At 46.4% G+C, this 12,690-nt stretch overlaps 2 protein-coding genes across 3 annotated transcripts in view; one reads left to right on the top strand and one right to left on the bottom strand.

Moving 5' to 3' along the window:
• The window catches only part of GEMIN8 (gem nuclear organelle associated protein 8), a 62,104-nt gene extending 52,156 nt beyond the window's left edge, over positions 1-9,948 (bottom strand). Inside the window, exon 1 of the mRNA XM_083174290.1 lies at positions 9,926-9,948. The gene's annotated coding sequence lies outside the window, so the exon portion shown is untranslated. The remainder of the gene's footprint in view (positions 1-9,925) is intronic.
• A 312-nt stretch (positions 9,949-10,260) lies between these two features.
• TFG (trafficking from ER to golgi regulator) overlaps positions 10,261-12,690 on the top strand; it is a 31,549-nt gene continuing 29,119 nt past the window's right edge. Inside the window, exon 1 of one of the 2 annotated variants that reach the window (XM_083174288.1) lies at positions 10,261-10,472. The gene's annotated coding sequence lies outside the window, so the exon portion shown is untranslated. The remainder of the gene's footprint in view (positions 10,473-12,690) is intronic. The other variant, XM_083174287.1, reaches the window with a different exon arrangement.

Below are 12,690 nucleotides of genomic sequence, written 5' to 3'. Positions count from 1 at the left end.
CATCCAAAGCCCACACATACGGGGTCCGGTGCTCCAGGGTCCCGTGCCTTGGTTCCTGGGTCCGGGGCTCCAGAGTCCGGGGTCCAGGATCTGAAGAAATCCATAGGGGTACCTATGGAAGGAAATCCAACTCACTAAGGTCCTCCGGCGAAGATCTGTCCTCTTCTGTCCGACGTAGTCCTGGTCTTCAGAAAATAACAAACACCGGACTATTCCGGCCGGTACCCGCGTCGGACTGAGGAGAAACGCAGATGTTTCATCTTCCGCACCTCTCCTAGACTGCCTATACGAAGGTTACATTTGACTGCTTTGTAAAGGTATTTGACTGCTTTGTAAATTCCCCTCCGGAACACGAATTTGCATACGGCTGAAACAGCCGTATGCAGTCGTATTCATTCGTATTAAGAATACGAAATTTCATATTCGTATTCTTAGTAAATTTCCCCCTTAATGTATGATTACCATCATCTGTTTTCAACAGGTTAATTGATGAGAAAGATGTTTTCACCACAGGTGGCATACCCTCCAAAATTCAAAGAGGGGGGTCACATCAACCATACCGCCCAACTTGTAGGGATACAAAGTAGGGACACAGGGATGCGCGCCTCTGTCATGCAGTAATTTTCGGGGACGTGGCCTAATTAAAAGGGCATAGCCTATACTCGTGGCTCTCCCGCAAGGCCTCGCCCCCGTTCTGATGCTACGGGGCATGACCCAGAGGCTCTGTGAGCCTCTAGCTATACCCCCAGCCCCCTGGCTGCGGGAATAGATGCTGTGCGCATGCACACAGCGTTTATTCCCTGCTGCTCAGCAGCTGACAGGGGGACTCCCAACAGCCCCCCCCCCCCCTCGCCGCGGGACACAACACTGCCGGCCGCAGGAGGGATGCGGGAATGTCCCTGAAAACCGGGACATTCCCATGGTAATCGGGACTGTTGGGAGGTATGCATCAACTGCCAGTTTGGAGTGGCATTAGGTGTGGCTCCCCTTTTTGAATATTGGACTGTGCTGCAGCCCCACCTCTGTAACTGTCACTGGCAAGAAAGTCCAGAAACAGAGCATTTTGTACCTAATGGAATGGGCCATGTTGGAGAGTATGAGCTGATGGAAATCATAAATTAAGAGGGAAGTCCAGAAGCAGAGCATTGTGTCCCTTCTGGAGAGGGTCATGTAGGAAGGTATGGGCCTGTACCCTCCAAAAAGGGCTTTGTACCGGTTTTCTGGGTCTCCAGTTCACCATTGAAAGTATAGGAAAGGGGGCATGGCCATGCATCTGTTACCCGTGGCCACACCCTCTCCGAATTTGTACTGGTTTCTGCCCTTCAGATGTTGGAGGGTATGCAATCAGTACCTGTGTGCGGGGCTTCACGGGTGCCTGGGGAGGAGCTAAGCTCTGTGTCCTGGCACCTTGAGGGAAAAAAAAGGTACTTCCTCACTTACACTAGTAACTAGTTGGCCGCTTTCAGAATAGCACCATTGTCCCCTCGCAGGCTTGCTTCGCTAGCCACGCTTTGGGCTCTGTGTCTTGCTGTGCTTCGCTCTCCACAACTTTAATAAAGGTAATAGATGGTGGCGTGGACCCAGGGTGGTGCAGGTTACGCTATGTAAGTTCCATAGTGTAAGCTGTGACCTTAAAGTTGATGAAGTACAAATTCGCATATGTAAAAAAAAAAAAAAAACATTTTGCGCATGCGCAAAACCTCTGCGCAGTGTCACCTTTAGATGTACTGGGGGCGGGGCCCAGCATAACCATCCACACCATGGGTCTTCAAACTGTGGCCCTCCAGATGTTGTGAAACTACAAATCCCAGCATGCCTTGCCACAGTTTTAAGGGAGTGTTAAAACTGTGGCAAGGCATGCTGGGATTTGTAGTTTCACAACATCTGGAGAGCCACAGTTTGAAGACCCATGATCCACACCATCGAATGTTGGCAAACTCATTTAAATGCTGCCGTTGAATGTTAAAAACACTACCAACAGTTCAAAAACATCAATGGTTGGGAATCAAGTCCATATCTAGTACGCAGAGCATCACAGGCATGCAGAGGAACACCTGAGTAACCCATTATACAATAAATGGTCCTCGGCCTTCGGTATACTTTGGTTTTAGTTTTATATTGATGGTTTATGGTCGATATAATTCAGGGTTGCCTACTTTCTGGCTCCCCCGTCCGGTCCCCCTCCCACGGACCTCCCTGCCGAAGGGGGGACACATTCCAGGGGGCCAGGAGGGGAACCCGATTTTCGGGAGGGTAGTCAACCCTGATATAGTTGCTTTTTCCATCATTGGTGGGAGCCTAATATGGTTTCCCTATATCAATGGCACTGCATAACCGAAAAGAGATTTTTTTGGGTACTTCCTCATATTTACGGCCAAAACAAATTCAGATACGTTAGCAGCTATGTGGATCACGATTTTTCGCTCGACACACTTTACCAAAGGTAATATATGGTGGCGTGGACCCCGAAAATATCCCCCCAGCTCGCCGTATGCTACGTAAGTTGCCTAGTGTAAGCGGTGGCTGCAAAGATGAGGAAGAACCTGCAAATCAAACAATTTTTTTTGTTTTTATGAGACCAGTTACCATCACATCGAAAGATTAAATGGCAGAAGTCCAGCCATCATTTGATGGTGGGCTTCCAATTTCCATGACCAGTGCATACTGGCTGTTTCCTATATCATGTCATCAGCAATTAGAAGCAGTTGTATATCCTGTAGGTATGTGCGCTGGTGCAGTAGAGGTCTATAATAGTTTATTCTCAGTATGTGTTGTGAATCTTCTAGTGAAGAACCCTAGACAGGCCTTCGGATTCAGAAGTATGTAATCACCCTCATCTGAACTCCCATTACATATCAGTGCAGCGTTTATCAATGCAGTGTTTTGTCACCTGAGCACTATCGACACCTTGCCATCACCCTTACCTCATCATTTACCCCCTTTTCCTGTGGTTACATTTCTGTTATAATTTCAAAATAAGAGGAATGTGCCTAATGCTGGTATTCTCAGGAAATAGCATCACAGACACTGGTGGGAGTGTGACAACTGTAAATGTACATTATGGGGGTGATTCAACACCAATTAGAATGGGGCAAATTCAACCTTTTATCTCCAAAGGGGAAAGAAATTATTTGATGGTCGGCCACCATCTACTGATTTTTTATTGCAAGGGGACACATCCCCTTGAAATGTTACCGAGTGTGTGTGTCATTAAGACACTCGTTAAGCAGCTAACGACTGCTGCTTAACGAGCAGTGTTGGATCACCCCATATGTTATGCCTTAACATTTGCATCTACTTTTTTATGAGAACCAATCTATGGGATGCAATCATTATATTGGCAGTCGGGATCTCAACAGAAGACCAAGGAAGGGGGAGATTAAGATTAGGCTGCAGGAGGGGTAGGGTTAAAAGCACTTACCAGGATGTGTCAGAATTATTGCAGTCGGAATCCCACTGTAATTCTCCTGATTGTCAGGATCTTGACTTCCAGTATTCCATGCCATACTCAAATCTATAGTTAGTGGGGTATTCAATTAGTTAACACATGGGATCTTCTAAACATTAATTGGATAGCCCGATAATGACCAGCAGCCAGTGGCTAATTTTACCTATGAACAAAAGGACTGTTGCCCCCTCAGTAAAATCAGTCACCCCTCAAAGTGTCAGTAAAGTCTGTGAGACTGCACTAGCTTCACTGTGGGTAGTCCTACCCAGGCCCAGCAAGGGGGGTCAAGGGGGACAGCTGTCTGGGCCTGCTGATCTGAGGGGCCCAAAGCATGCCTCCCGCCACTCAGTAGTACCTCCTGAAATAGCATGCATCTTCATTCCCCTCCCTCCCCGAGTCCCCTCTCAGCTGCCCAGAACACCATGGAGGAAGGAGCTGCTACATGGTGCTGCATAGGGGCGGAGCTTTGCAGGACTCAGCAGGGGCGGGGCTACACGGGACTCTGGGATGGAATTAGAGGTGATTAAGGCAGCTGCTGCAATCTGCAAAGGGAGAGGAGAGGCTGCTGCGCATCCTGGCCCACCCAGCCAGACTGCAGTGCACTATTATTTCAAAGGTGAGAGTGATGTTTATGTATGTGTATATATGTGTATAAATATATCTATATCGTATCGGCAGTACGGGCAGCTGCAGTCCCCCTCATACACTTCATAAAGTGACAATGTCAAGAGTGATAAAGAACCAGCCAATCAGCTCATAATTGTCATTTTTCAAACCCTGGCTGTAACATTTAGAAAAATAGTTTTTGTCACCAGCGCTTAAGTGTGGAGAGGTTAATCTGTAATTCAGCAGCCTCCCAGATGGGGGATTGCCTGCCCCCATCCAGGCAGAGTTTGTTCTAGATTAAGAACAAAACAACAGAGGTCCAAATGGTGCTTTTATCATAGACAGACAATTTATTAAAATTAAACAGTAATATTTTACCATTACACTGGTAACATGACAGTAACATAACAGCCTGGAACACGACATTTAGAAGCTGCTTTACTGGGTGTTTATTACATTTTGAAGCTTGGCGCATCTGGCCCACAGTCGCACATTTTAACTTTTAGCTCTAGTATTGTTAATGGTAAGTAACTGTTTTAAAACATATGTTCCTTTACACATAAAATGGCATATCAAATGCATTACCATTTTTATTCCCTTTTTGACTTGTTGGGGGATTTAAGTGTATTTGAGGTCCTAAGAGTTGGCATAGATGGATTGGGCTGTCAGGATTGTGAGCCACTTCCTGATTGGCCAACTCAGATGTGACCTGGGTCCCTCTCTGACAAAGTCTGATGTGGGCCAGGAATGCAGTCACAAGAGATCAGGGATCGTTAAGACTCCACGGACAGCTCTGCTACCAGATTCTTCTTGTGTTAGCCCCCAGTGATATGGTTACTGACATGCGTGTGGTGGCATCCCATGGAGCAGCAGGTTGGTACCGGAACACCCATACACCCAGCGCAACAACCAACCCCCCCCCCCGATCCCCATGGAGAAGCATGTCGGCACCCCCCCCCCCCTGGTGAGTGGCACCCGCTCCGGCCCTGGCTGTGTCCCCCTTCAGCTTCCCCCGGCAGTGTCTTTTTCATCGCTGAGGATTGCTGAATATATGTGTGCACACACTTTAGTCGCTACTGCACACATCTGCGCATCCCATGTAGTCTTACCTCAGACCTCCACCTCTGAAGAGATGCCATGCACTTGCTCACAGCATCTCAGTGCAGGGAAAAGGGCAGGGAGGGAGCTGGGGGTCGCCGAGCTGCTAAAGGAAGCGTGGAACACCCCCCCAAAAATGACAGAAACAGGGGTCGTGACGATAAGCCACGCCCACACATCCAGTAACTGTCCCTTTTTCGGGCTGACCACATGGCAGGTCCCGATTTCAGATTTCATATTCTATCTATTATCGTCTAGATCTAGAAGGTGCAAAATAAATAAGAAGTAGAATCTGATTGGCTGCTATGGGCAAAAGCCTGTCTTCAATTTAACTCTGATCATAGTAAATTTACACCTTAGTATCATTCATGCGTGTGTACTGCTATTCATACAATATATTGCATATGTCTTTGTTCTTAATGGTGTTACTATATGCAAAGATGATACACCACACAGATTACACAGCACAGAGGACATCAGGAATACAAATATGCTTAAAATGTTTTTATACTAATGGATATTAATAGATATATGTTTATATGTGAGTAGTTGCATACAGTACATATGGTGAATATAATAGTTTGATCAAAACGTCTTTAAAATCCAGTGTTGGTAGTATGGTAATTAACTGCTCTCTCAACATGTTATTATTAATACTGTGTTAACATAGATTGTTTCTAACTCATGCTGCTGAGTCCATTACTTCAGTTTTTGTCTCATTCACTGAAATACACGATACAGTGGCTACTTCTCAAAAAGCATTTCAGGGAGATTGAAAAGCAACAGCTACTGTACGAGTGGTTTGTTTTAGTGGACCTGTACTGGAGGGACCTGCAGGGATGTGTCAAAAATGACTTACATATAAATGAGTCCAAAAGCAATTTATAAGATCTACTTGTTGATTAAAATGGATGCAACCAGGATTCAACAGTGAGAATCCAAACAGTGGAACACTGATGTTCAGAATCGCGTTGGATCCCGATGGTAGGTAATGGTTTATGGTTAGGCTGAGAAGAAATATTTTGAAAAATAAAGAGATTAGTAAGAAAAATAAAATTTTGAGGTACTTGTTTAGTTTCACGGCGGCAGATATCGCATGCGATATGCATACGATTTGATGTCCGATGCGATTAAGTACCTGTTCATAACCCCGGTATCCACTACGGCAGCGGTTCTCAAACTGTGGGTCCTGACCCCAAAGTGGGTCCTGACCTTCTCAGCATGGGGTCACGACTGCATGTTGCTGGCCATCAGGCTGATGACTTTTCTAATATCAGTCAGTGATTCAAGGAGTCCGAACAATCTGTTGAGTTGTGTGTTATTTTAGAATCCTCACATCATTTTGTGCCCCCACAATGCTGCCATGTATGTGCTGTCTTCTGACTACACATGTGATGTGATGACCTTCTGCAGTAACTTGCTGGGGTCCTGTAGTTATTTTTATTGTCTGATGGGGTCCCAGAGCAAAATAGTTTGAGGATCCCTGCACTATGGCATAGAGTTGAATTTATATAGTGTGGCGAGTGCAGCCACATAGTGTCCCCTCGCCACGGAATACATGTAAAGTAATCCGCGTCCCCTCGCCACGGAATACATGTAAAGTAATCCGCGTCCCCTCGCCACGGAATACATGTAAAGTTATCCGCGTGACCTCGCAGGGCTCGCTACGCTTCAGGCTCGCCACACCATATAAAATCAACTCTATGCCGTAGTGGATAGTGGGGTTATGAACAGGTACTAAATCGCATCGCACATCAAATCGTATGCTATATCGCATACAAATCGCATGCGATTTATCTGCCGCCGTGAAACTAAACAAGTACCAATTTTGATTTCTTATAACTTTGTCTGAAACCTTTAGCCCTTTTTAACCCTATTCTGACAGATTGGGCTGACATATTCGGTAAAAAGTGGCGAAATTGTACATGCCTAACCTCTGATTGCGGTCATGTGCAATCCGGAGATTGCAATTACTGGGTCGCATACGATACACGGTATTCTAAAGGACCTCATACAATGGGGCAGATGTATTAAGCTTTAACAAGAGATACATCCAAGGGTGATAAGGAGAGATAAACGCCCAGCCAATCACCTGCTAACTGCCATGTTACAGGCTGTGTTTGAAAAAAGTCAGTAAGGAGCTGATTGGCTGGACGTTTATCTCTCCTTATCACCCTTGAGTTTATCTCTTGTTAAGGCTTAATACATCTGCCCCATATCATAGCCCCCAACTGTACAGATTTAACCTGTACAGTAGCATTTTTAAAAGTCTGTACCAATTGTACTGGTTTTTGACAGTTGGGAAGGTCAGTTGACACAGACGTCATCAGCAGGTCTGGCCCGCACACTGGTATATCTGGTCATCATCATTTCCTCCTCCCCCTGGCAGACACACGCAGCACACCTGACCAGTAGCCGTGTCAATTGGAAGCACATGAACAAGCACTGCAGTCACGACCCCTGGAAGGTTACTGTGTGTATGCCCAGAGTGGTGTAGCACACATATAGCTATTAACAATTTCACAACATCTGGAGGGCCATAGTTTGGCCATGCCTGGTATACTCATACCTCCCAACATGACCTTTATTATCAATTAACCTGTATGAATCAGGTGATGGTAATAATACATTTAGATGGAAGTTCAGAAACAGAGCAGTGGGGTAGATGTATTAACCAGCTTTAAGTGCATATGCTGGTTATCTGGGGGAGTTAACGTTTTTTTTAAATGTATTAAGAGTGCACTAGGGACAGCCCGCTGATTAACGCTCGGCGCGGGTGTCTCCTGTATGTACTGGCTGTCAGGCATACATCGCCCATTAAAGCTGCCTCTGCCGATTCGCCAGCCCATGGCTAGCATTGTCCTATTCCAGGGGTGGCCAAACCGGTCCTCAAGATCTACCAACAGTCCACGTTTTCCAGGTTACCTAGCTGGTTCACAGCTGTAGTCATTACTAACTGTCACATTTTCAAACCAGCTGCATTAATTCCTACTACAGATCCACAGGTTGCCTGAAAAACATGCGCCGTTGGTAGATCTTGAGGACAGGTTTGGCCACCCCTGTCCTATTCCCACTGCAGGGACAACATTAGCCTGCTGCTAGTTCTGGGCTGCGTTCGAGATGTTGCAATAATAACGAGATCTTGCGCATGCCTAGAGAGCCAGCTGGGGGAGAGAGGGAGCTGTTTTTTACATGGCTCATTCGCAGTGTTGCCACCGGTTCCGATAAGGAGAGCCATGGACCGTGGAGTAACTATAGAGGGTGCAACTGCTATGGGGCCTGGCAGGTTGGGGGGCCCGAGGCAAAGCAGGCAATCCCCTGCACCCTTTTTCTTATTCAATATTGCTGCGCTGACAACCTGTACCCGGCCCCCTCCCACACTTTAGTGGCTACCTCAAATGAGTAGACAGCGCACAGATGCGCTGCCTATCACCCGTGACTGGTACAGGAACCTGCCGAACTACCGCCGCAGCCTCACTTCTGTCCCCGGGTCACAGCAGGAATCAGGATACTTGCTGGCGCCAGGCACAGGAGCAGACGTGCAGACCTTCCTGTACCGCAGTACAGGACACCAGCCACTGCAGCGTCCGGTGCCGGGACACAGGAGGAGACCCTTTGATACTGGGCATAGGAGACCGTCCAGCGCCGGATCAAATAACACTGCCACTTCCGGCATCGGGGCACAGGACACACACCGCGAGCCTGTTGGAGCCAATGCGGGGCACAGGAGACTTGGCCATCCAACACCACTGCCAGAGGCTGCTGGTTCAGAGGAGCAGCAGAGGAGATCCACTTCTTTCAAGGAAGGTGAGAAGTAGCACTGCACAGCACCGCTTGTACTTTGGGGGATCAAAGTGATGCCTGTCAACTTCCTCAAACCCCTCTCACCTCACATCATCTTGTCTAGTCTCTCTCACCCAATTCCCTTCTCTCTCACACCCCACCCCCTCTTTCAACCCCCTTCCCCCACTCTCTCCCCACCCTTCCCCCACTCTCTCCCCCCATCCCTCCTCTCTCACCCCTCCCCCTTTCTCTTACCCCCTCTCTGTCTCACTTCCCCTGCCCCTCTCTATCTCATCTCTACCAACGATTACTGGCAATGGTGTGTGTGTGGGGGGCCCTTTTAAAAAGTTGCTATGGGGCCCTTAAAGTTGTAGTTACGCCCCTGGCCGTGGACACAGGACATAACGGCTCTCCTTATCGGCTGCAGGGTGATATGGGTCCTCGTTATGCAGGAGAAGCGGGACCTGTTAATTAACATTAAAATGTTAAATATATTGTGTATCTCTCCTGGAATGGGTCATGTTGGGAGAGCATGTGTCATACTTGCCTACCTGACCCTCTCCATGCGGGAGAAAATGCTCTGTTTCTGGACTTCCCTGGTAATGTATGATTGCCAGCACCTGTGGTGAAACACCTTTACCTAGCTCACCACAGGTAATGGCAATCATACATTACCAGGGGAGTCCAGAAACAGAGCATTTTCTCCCGCATGGAGAGGGTCAGGTAGGCAAGTATGGCGTGTGTATAGGAAACGAGGCTATGCTGGGTACACACCAAAACGATTTTGGCACAATCCCATCAATCTGGATCAAATTCAGACTGATTGGATGCAGATTTAGTCAAAATCGTTTGGTTGGATCTGAATTGGATCCGAATCCGATCCTACCTGCTCTGAATACAGAGGGGATCAAATCGTATGCAAATCGTACGATCCGATTTGCATACGATTTGCATCCAATCCAAATAGTTTTGGTGTGTACCCAGCATTACCCACACCCCTTTTCCCTGTGGCCAGACGGCCCCCTTTCCGATTTTCTTCTGATTTCTGCCCTTCAGATGTTGAAGCTTATGTCGTAAGCAGAGGTATGGTATGGGGGCCTTAACAGTAGGTGGGTGGTGGAAAGGGTAGAAAGTGTCGTCCACCACTGTGGGTGACACTGACAGAGATTTATCATGCCCAGAGAGGCTTGGCGTATAGCTTAGAAAATGCCTGCGTGCTCTTTTTGTGCCTTTATTTTGTGTCAATAAAGTTCACAGAAAAGAAAACCCATGAAGTTTGCGTCTGCCGTCAGTGCCCACGCGCGGCGCATGAGAGCCCATGCCACGTACAGGCTGCGTGCTATGTCCGTCATATCAGGGCGGGAACCCGACGCCGGATTGGTCCATGCCGTTGGGTGACGCTGCAGTAGCAGACAGCGGGCGGGGAGCGGTATCTGCGGTGCAAGTCTTCCCGTCATTGTCCTGCTCCGGCCTCACTGTGCGGCCTCTGTAGCGCTGCTGGGGGCGCGTGTCTATCTCACCGGAGCAGCAGCGCCAGGTAACCGGGGAGGAAGAGGGGAACACAGGGGGCGTCCTCGGGACGGGCAGGGGTGTGGCGGCGCTGTCACGGAGAGGGGCTCTATCTGTCACCCAATCTTGTTAATCCGGGGCTCTTGCCCTCCCATTATTTGGCCTGTCTGTATCGCAGCGGGAGGCAGGCATCCTGTCCTGTGGCACTCCGGCTATGGGGCAGGTACAAGCCCCAGGCCTCCTGATGGTCACTGCACCTGGCAACCTACCTGGATCTCACACTTACCAGCTCTGTGCAGTTTTTGGGTGGGGATTATACCTGGTAGCTCAGTTTAGATCATACATATCTTAGCTACAGTACACAGCCTATTAGTGTTTGGATGCCGGACACTGCATTATTATTCTTTATTATTAGATGTAGAGGACAACAGATTTGTGAATGTTGCCTTTGAGCATTTGCTGCTTCCTGTATCTTGATGCTGGCAAAGCAGCTTGCTCCTGTACTTTTATCTCCCCTCCCCAGGTCAGTAGTGCAACACCTAGCCTACGTGGATGTGATTGTTTGAGCATAGATTACATGACCTAACCCTTTCGCAATGAACCGTGGTTGTATCGTTCTAATTTACGTATGCAAACTAATGTCATATTGTCAACCTATCCAGTAAAAGAGATAGAGATAGATGTGTGTATGTATGTGTATATATATGTATGTGTGTGTGTGTGTATATATATATATATATATATATATATATATATATATATATATATGTATATATATATGTGTATGTGTGTGTATATGTATATATATATATATATATATATATATATATATATATATATACATGTATGTATGTATATATATGTGTATGTGTGTGTATATGTATGTATATATATATATATATATATATATATATATATATATATATATATATATATATATATATATATATATATATATATATATATATATGAAGTGGCACTCAGAGGCAAGCAGCAAGGTGTAAATATGGACTCTTTATTCCTTAAAGATCCATTGTCAATGTTTTGGGGTACGGTGACCCCTTCATCAGGATAATCGCATTGTGCTATTATCCTGATGAAGGGGTCATTGTACCCCAAAACGTTGACAATGGATCTTTAAGGAATAAAGGGGCAAATGTATTAAGAGATAAATAACAAGGGTGATAAGGAGAGATAAACGTCCAGCCAATCAGCTCCTTACTGACTTTTTTTTCAAACACAGCCTGTAACATGGCAGTTAGCAGATGATTGGCTGGGCGTTTATCACTCCTTATCGCCCTTGGATTTATCTCTTGTTAAAGCTTAATACATCTGCCCCAAAGAGTCCACATTTTTCACCTTGCTACTTGCCTTGAGTGCCACTTCATTTACTATATATCTGGGAGGACTGACATATCTTCTCTAAAAGAAAGCACCTGAGCACAGTTACATTGGCCCATATTCAGATCTGATCGCAGTACAAATTTGTTCTTAAAATGGGAAAAACCATGTGCACGGGAGGTGGGGCAGATGTAACATGTGCAGAGAGTTAAATTTGGGTGGGGTGTGTTGGAACTGAAATCTAAATTGCAGTGTATAAATAATGCAGCCTGTATTTACCCTGCACAGAAACAAAATAACTCAAACAAATCTAACTCTCTCTGCACGTGTTACATCTGCCCCACCTGAAGTGCACATGGTTTTGCCCATTTTGAGAACAAATTTGTACTGCAATCAGATCTGAATAAGGGCCATTGTGTCCAGGATTGGACAAACAGGACGCTGAGACCTGAAAGCCGGGTCCACCTGCTTGATAGATAGAGCGATATATATCTATCTATCTTCCAACCTACCTGGTATACATTTTACTTTGGGGGAACTAAAGGTGTGGTAAGAGAGTATAATTAGCAAAGTACCTGCTGAGTGAATTTGCAAGGCAAACGTATATGTTCATGTTGTTGTGATCTGGAGATACATTCAGAACATTTTATACAGTACATACTACAACACCAAATTCTAATAATGTCTTCTCTCTTGTGTTTGTTTTGTTCTGTTCTACACAGGTTCTGTGTCTGGCTAAATTCAAGCCAGCATTTCACCTTGTTTTAATGCACCACAAAACATCTTTAACTAGCAAACTAATACCCCTTTTAGACCAAAACGCCGGGTCGCACCCGGCTTTTTGGACCCTGGTTGAAGCCGCGTGCGACCCGGCGTTTAAGGGCATTTACACTGGACGGGCTTAA

Source organism: Crinia signifera, chromosome 2 (assembly GCF_055691185.1).
Source record: "Crinia signifera chromosome 2, ASM5569118v1, whole genome shotgun sequence".
Lineage (NCBI taxonomy): Eukaryota > Metazoa > Chordata > Amphibia > Anura > Myobatrachidae > Crinia > Crinia signifera.
This window is presented reverse-complemented; position numbering and strand designations above follow the sequence as displayed.